Source organism: Prosopis cineraria, unplaced genomic scaffold (assembly GCF_029017545.1).
Source record: "Prosopis cineraria cultivar Desert tree isolate PC_DT_omini unplaced genomic scaffold, ASM2901754v1 PC5, whole genome shotgun sequence".
In the NCBI taxonomy this organism is placed as follows: domain Eukaryota; kingdom Viridiplantae; phylum Streptophyta; class Magnoliopsida; order Fabales; family Fabaceae; genus Prosopis; species Prosopis cineraria.
Genome location: NW_026555336.1, coordinates 18,924,323 through 18,932,388, shown reverse-complemented (window position 1 = coordinate 18,932,388; position 8,066 = coordinate 18,924,323). Strand labels below are relative to the sequence as shown.

Sequence of the window (8,066 nt, the reverse complement as noted above, 5' to 3'; positions counted from 1 at the left end):
CATAGCTCCCACAGCAAAATTAGAAGCATCACATGACAACTCAAAAGGTAAAGACCAATTTGGGGCTTTAAGAATGGGAGGGGAAATGAGCATGCTTTTCAAAGTGTCAAAACTCCTTTTGCAAGCATCATCAAAAACAAAATCAACATCTTTTTGTAAGAGTTTAGACATAGGCAAAGCAATTTCACTAAACCCCTTTATAAATCTCCTATAAAAGCCTGCATGTCCCAAAAATGATCTCAAATCTTTCAAACAAACAGGATATGGCAAAGAAGCAATCACATCTACTTTGGCCTTATCCACCTCTATGCCATTGGAAGAAATCAAATGGCCTAAAACAATTCCTTTATCTACCATGAAATGGCATTTTTCAAAGTTAAGCACAAGCTTCTTTTCAATGCACCTACCAAGCACTTTATCTAAAGAATGCAAGCATGAATCAAAGGACTCACCATACACAGTAAAATCATCCATAAAGACTTCCATGCAATGTTCAATAAAATCACAAAATATGGACATCATGCATCTTTGAAAAGTACCAGGTGCATTGCAAAGACCAAAAGGCATCCTCCTATAGGCAAATGTACCAAAGGGGCATGTAAAGGTAGTCTTATCTTGGTCACTAGGAGCTATAGGAATCTGAAAATACCCACTAAACCCATCTAGGAAGCAATAATGGGACTTGGAAGCCAATCTCTCAAGCATTTGATCAATAAAAGGCAAAGGAAAATGGTCCTTCCTAGTCACATTATTGAGCTTCCTATAGTCTATGCACACTCTCCAAGCATTTTGAACTCTAGTTGGAACAAGCTCTCCTTTCTCATTTTTTACCACAGTAATCCCCCCTTTCTTAGGTACAACTTGGGTTGGAGACACCCACTCACTGTCAGCTATAGGATAGATGATCCCAGCACTAAGTAGCTTAACAACCTCTTTCTTTACCACATCTAAAATCAATGGGTTAAGTCTCCTTTGTGGTTGCCTAATGGGCTTAGCATTGTCCTCAAGAAAAATTTTATGTGTGCACACAATAGGGTCAATACCAGGAATGTCAGCCAAAGTCCAACCAATAGCATGTATGTTCTTTCTCAACACATCAAGTAATGCATTTTCTTCCTCAAGAGATAAAGAGTTAGAAATTATTACCGGAAGCTTCTCATTCTCAATGAGATATGCATACTTGAGATTGGATGGTAAAGGCTTCAACTCCAAGGTAGGTGGCTCTACACAAGAGGGAATGAGCTTCTTCAAGTCTAATTTGGTGGAATATTCCATGGTACTATCTTGTCTTTTAGGCTTCTCACTTGTTTTTGATTTCTCCTCTTCTTTCTTTACAGCCTCCCCCTTTTCTTGCAACTTGTCCTCAAGTGCTTGGACTTGAGCCACGGCCTCGACATGTGAAAGTGTAGAATTTTCCTCCAATAGCTTGGGAATCCTAAGAACATCAAGCTCGAGTGGAGAAAAACTCATAGATTCGGCCTTAATGGCTTTAGTACCTACAACACAAGAAGATATACCCTTCTCAAGCATTTCAAGATCAAGCATAGGAGATATTTTAAACAAATCATGAGAAGAAGTAGTTGCATCATTCAAGCATGCATCAATCTCTAAACAAATAGGACAACTACATCCATCAATACATGTAGTAGTAACAAGAGACAAATCATCATCAACATGTGAGAAAGAATCAAGCATGTGAGACTCACAAGCATCATGAAGCAATAACTCAATGGAACTTACACCTAACAAAGAATAATCCTCAAAAGGATGTTTCATTGCTTCATATATATTAAAAATAACATGATCCTCTCCACATTTCAAAATCAAACTACCTTTTTCCATGTCAATCAATGTACGGGCAGTCCTCATAAATGGCCTTCCTAAAATCAAAATATCATCCCCACTCCCTTCTTTTGACATATCAAGCACATAGAAATCCACAGGAAATAATAGACCTTTAACACAAACCAACAAGTCTTCTACTACTCCATGTGGTCTTCTAACACTTCTATCCGCTAATTGGCATATCATAGGTGTCTTATGCATGCAATCAAGACTCAAGGCATGATAAATTGAAAGAGGCATAACATTAATGGCTGCACCTAAGTCTATCAATGCATGAGAAAAATGTGTGTTGCCAATCTTGCATGGAATTGTGAAGGAACCGGGGTCCTCACATTTTATAGGGAGTTGAGGCTTCATGATAGCACTCACAGATGAGGGTAATTGTACCCTTGCATTAGGCCTAAATTTTCTTTTATTTGTACAACAATCTTTCAAAAATTTGGCATACTTAGGAAAGTTCTTAACTACATCCATCAAGGGTACATTAACATGAATCTTGTGGAAGAAATCATATACCTCTTGATCAAATTGTCCCTTTACTTGCTTAGGGACCACTTGTGCTTGTGGAAAAGGAAGCTTCTTCATAATCTCTTGACTTTGCTTTCCTTCTTCCTTCCTTGAACTCTCCTTTCTTGTTTCACTTTGCTCGGCCTCTCCCTCTTTTTCCTTACTAAACAACTCGGCCATAGTCCCCTTTTCCACCTTAGATGGTGGTTGCTCACATATGATCTCCTCAATGTTTTCATCCTCATCATCTCTACAAAAAGATGCATCATTAGGAGCAAAAGAAGAACTAGAAACATTAACATCAATTGAAGAATTTAAAGAGGGCTTCTCGGCCTTCCCTTGTCTTTTGTCTTCTTGTACTCTTTCTCCCAACTCCTTGCCACTCCTCAATGTGATAGCATTAAGATTAGCTTTAGGATTAGCAACGGTGTTGGATGGTAATGTAGAGGCTTGAGCATTGGCTGCACTTAATTGGTTAGCAAGCATATTCATTTGAGAAGTAAGGGCATCAATTTTAGAGTTCATGTTCTCACACTTGTTACCCATACTCTCTACCTTGTTCCCTAAGCCATCATACATGTTTTTATACAAAGAGTTCATTTCAATCAACTGCTTACGTAACACATTCACATCATTAGAAGAGTTCGAATTAGAAGAACTCTCAATTGGAACAAGCCTCCTATCACTATAAGAATTAGAAGAAGGTGTAAGAGAATTACCACTTGGATTGTAGCTTTGAGAAGAGCTACCTTGAGACAAATGAGGTGGAGGGTCACGGCCAAAGGTGTTTTGATAGGATCCTCTTTGTTGATTGTCTTGTAAAGCCACATTTGGATTTGAATAGGAGAAATTAGGATGGTCTCTCCATGAAGGGTTGTAAGTATTAGAATAAGCTCCTTGCCCTTGCCTCCCACCATAGGATTGTTTTCCATTGTAGATAGCATTTACTTGTTCAAACTTAATAGGACAATTGCTTTCTACATGCATAGGTGAGTCACAAAAAGTACAAGAATAAGGGACAAGTGCTTGAGAAGTACTTACATTGCTCACTTGAGATATTTGTGGAGCCAACATTCTCCCAATCTTGGCAGCTAGCAAGTCCACATATGAATCATTAAGAACTGAGGAACCTACCATATTCACATTTCTCTTTTCCCTTGTAGAGTATTGAGCACCACTTGAAGCCATCTTGTCAATTAGTTCCCAAGCCTTTAAGGAAGTGAGGTCAATCAAGCATCCACCACTAGCGGCATCAATGTTAACTTTGTCTCTTGGAATCAAGCCCTCATAGAAATATTGGACTAAATTCTCACTAGAAATTTGATGGTGTGGGCATTTAGCCAAAAGGCCTTGGAATCTAGTCCAATACTCATAGAGACTCTCATCCTCTCCTTGTTGGACCCCATAGATTTGCTTTCTCAAATTGGTGACCTTGGAATTTGGAAAGAATTTATCTAAGAAGAGTCTTCTTAGCTCGGCCCATGTGCTCACTTTCACATAAGAAGGGTAGTTGAAATACCACTCCTTTGCTAAACCTTCAAGAGAAAATACAAAAGCCTTAGCTTGAACATCATCAACATTTACATGCATAGGCTTCATAGTATCACAAACCAATAGGAAAGTATGCAAAAACCTATGACAATCCTCTCCTGGTAACCCATGAAATTTAGGCAATGCATTAATCAAGGAGGATTTAATTTCAAATTGAACATTAGTAGGAGGAACATATAAGCCATAAGGATTATCATGCCAATTAGGTTGAGTTAATTGCCTAATGCTCCTCTCCTCTCTAGGGTTATGCAAGCCTTCAAATTCATTATTAACATGGCCATCATCATGCAAATTCTCATTCCCATTCCCATGGCCCTCATTATGCACATGCTCATGTCCTAAGATACCTTCCATTGTTGAATTACAAACCAAATGAGAATCAAGAATAGGTTGTGATCTTCTCAATCTAGAAATAGTCCTTTCAATTTCTGGATCTAATTCAACAAAAGAGGTATGTTTTCTTCGGGTCATGCACTAATCAAGCTCAAGAAAATTAAGAACAAAGAACAAGCTAAACTAAAATGCAAATCAACATGAAACAATTCAAAACACACAAAAGCAAGAGAAATAATTTTTTTTATTTTTTTTATTAAACTCAATAGCAACAAAATGAAAAAAAAAATAACACCAAACAAGTAGAAAGAGAGTTAGAAATGCTCAATCAAGAAGCTTTGGCAATTCTGGAATTCGCACAGTAGGCTCTCTGGAGACAGTGAACTTGTGAATTTTCTATCAGCAAATCCACATGATAAATTCCCCTGAAACTTTTATGAGAAACACAAGAGATATACAGGAAAATTATATAAAACTTTTAGATTAAAAATCCTTCCCAATCGTTCCCAGAATTTTTCACAAGTTGGTCCTCAAGTCTGGAGAAACAGGATTTCGTCCAGAAGACCTTCAGAGCTTCTAACAAACTTTCAAATAGGAAAATGGAAAAATTGAAGAAAATCCTAAACACAAGAAACAAAGATAAGACAGCGATAAGAAAAATGAAACTGGAATCAATCAATTTGAACGCACAAAGAGGAAGATATGCTAACTCAAAGTTGAAACAGGGTTTTGGGAATCCTCTGTAATGGCTCCCTGGACCTTGTTAGATTGTAAAATTTCCACAGGACACTTCCCACGTCCAAAATTGACCAAACCAATTTTAAAGTGAAGCTAGGATATAGAGCTTTCAATGAAATAAATTTCAAGTTCAAATTCCCTCAGACTCATTCCCAGTTAATTTTTCAATTTCAGACAGAGACACTAGAAACAGAGTATTTTCAGCTCTACACCAAACCAACGAAAATTGCACTAATTTTTTTTTTCTTTTTCAAAACAGAATAAAAACACTCAAAACACACAAAAAACACTAAAAAAACACAAAAACAAATTTTTATAATTTTTCAAAAAATTTTCAGGAACACTAAAAATGTAAATTAAGTACTAAACAACCTTAGAATTAAACTTAAACCATTCCCCGGCAACGGCGCCAAAATTTTGATAGGAAATTAGTCGCTTATCCTCAAAATTACACTAAAGCTAACCCTAATGCAATATAGGGCCAACCCTAGGTCATCTCCCAAGGAATGGTTTTAAGTCTAATTGAAAGTTATCTAGTGAAATAAATCAACCAAAGTTTGTAGGAATTTAGTTATCTAGCTAATTATCTAAACTAATTACCTAATATGCAAGTAATTAAAATGCTAGTGAAAGTGAGTGAAATGAACTTCCCTTTTTACAATAATGGAACCCTAGAGATTAGTTGATTTTGGACTCATTATCTTCTCATGATTAGGCTAAGTTTAGCTTCCCTTTCCTCTTGACTAAAGCTGTCATGACTTAAGAAAATTATCCTAAGCCAATTAACCTAATTAGCTAACCTCCCTAGGTCTTAGATTAAAGTCCCTAGTTCAATTAACCAATTGGTGAAGACATTAGCCAAGTGATTCACTCAAAATCCTCTCTCAACAGCCATGGTCAAACACATAAATTGAGCAACCACAAGATTATGTCAAGCTACTCAACAACACAAGCATTAACACCACAAGATTATGCAATATTAACACAAGAAATTCACTAATTGAAAAACACAAGATTATGTGCCAAACAAAGAGTGGCAAAATTCAGTCATGGCTGTCCAAGGAAGAAATTAAATGAAACAATCCTCTCTCTTTACATCAACATCAAATTCAAATTAGAATTTATAAGCTAAGATGATTAAACCCTAGATTAAGGAATCTAACCATCTAGTAAAAAGAGAAGAGGATAGGAAACAAAAGAACTTAGCCAATTTGAAGCTCAAGACTCATCCTCCATCTTCATCTCTCTAGGATTCCACAAAGAAACTTAGCCAATCTTCATCTTCAAGAACCCTAGTGATTGCTTGTGAAGGCCAAACTCCATAGCTCTTGAATGATGGAAATGAGCTTCAATCCTTGTGAAAATGGAAGGGATGGAACGAAAATGAAGAGAGGAGAAGAATGGTATGAGTTTTGTGGAGGTTTGGTGGCTGAAAATGGAGGTTAGGGTGCTGGAAAATGAAGAACAAAAGAGAGAAAATGAAGAACACTATGAACAAGAGAGAGAGAATGTGGAAGATGAATGAGATATGTGTTGGATCCCATTTGGGACTTAAAATGGCGTGCTCCTTGGTGTCTCCCATCAGCTGAAGCTTAATTAAAATAAGGAAAAAGAAATTAAAATGTAAATGGGAGCCTTGTCACACTTGCAAGGTGGCAACTTCCTATTGGTTTGTAGATGATTCCAATGTGTGCCTAATTTCCCATGTGTCATCCACATCATTTTAGCTGATCTAATCCCTCAAAATAATCATAATTCACGTGCAAACCATCAGCCATTGTCCTCAAGGAGTGTTGACCTCAATTGCCCAATTGATGCACAAGTCACATGCCACCTATGTCACATAAATCACATAATTCAATTAAATAGCATATGATATAATAAAATCTAATTCATGTCCAGAATTAAATTCATAATTAGAAGGGAGAATTTATTAAATTAACCAAGTTTCAGGCTGCACAAAATTATATAAAAATTTTCACACAAAGGCAAACCAAAAACTAGGACAAACTAAGACACTTAAGAAAGTGTTGACTTTTTTATTTAATTACTCCCAAACTAAAATGAATTTTAAAAATATAATTTCACCATTCATCAACTGGACATAAAATGCACTTTGTCAATTTTTCTTGTACATTTTCTCAAAAGTTCATTTTTTGGACCAAAATGCCCCTAGTGCACTGATCTTAGAAACTTAGGCAAAGTTCCAAATCTAATGCAATGTGTGCACTTGAAGGTGATAAATCATTAATAAAATGGTCCTAATTGACAAATAAAAGTGGGTAACAAATGTGTTCTATCACTAGGGCACATTGAGGCTAGATTGAAGCTGCCAAACACCTAAGGTAAGTTTATCATGCCTTCTTCTTCCTTTCTCTCCCTCTTTTATAATGAGTTATGGTACGGTTTGAGTTGAAAGATGGATTTTTAGTCCATAGGATTATGGGTCCAATTCTATTGGTTAGAATGAGTATAATGGGAGTTGTTTAAGGTATTGGAACACTACATTGATAATTTTAAAAGTGGTTGGACTATGAGAGCATTTAATATCCAAAAATTGATATGAATATGATAGTTTGGAGAGGTTTATGTGTATTAATGATGATTTAAGGTGTTATTAGTGATAATGTGCACTAATAAAACCTAATGAGCCTATTGAGTATGAATGGGTAGTGACTATGGGTTGATAAAATAGAGTGTATGGAATTATGTATTGATAAATTTTCAAGATCGAAATAATGATGATATTCTTGTGGTATGATTGTAGTGTGGTTCATTTTGTTACCATTCAAGATTGTTGAAGCTTTGGGAAGTTGGAATAGTAAGGGGTAAACCTTTAACCTCTCAAAGGTTTGAGGTAATTGAGGGAAACTTAATCTTTATAGTTGAATGTTAATTGTATTTATGAAATGTGATTTATGATTTAAATCAATGATGCATATCAACAATGTGCTTGACTTGCGAAATGGTTTTGGAAAGATAACCATGATTATGCCACCCTTTGTATTTTACGAAATTGATCGTGATTTGTTATTAAGGGTGGAGAATTGTGATATAAGATGTGTCATATTTGTGAAGTATTTGAGTTTATA

General features: G+C 36.1%; 1 non-coding gene across 1 annotated transcript; it reads left to right on the top strand.

The window, feature by feature from the left end:
- The first annotated feature begins 3,670 nt into the window (after positions 1-3,670).
- On the top strand, positions 3,671-3,777 carry LOC129312258 (small nucleolar RNA R71). The gene has a single exon (XR_008593505.1). It is a non-coding gene; the product is annotated as a small nucleolar RNA R71 (small nucleolar RNA).
- The last annotated feature ends 4,289 nt before the right edge of the window (positions 3,778-8,066 follow it).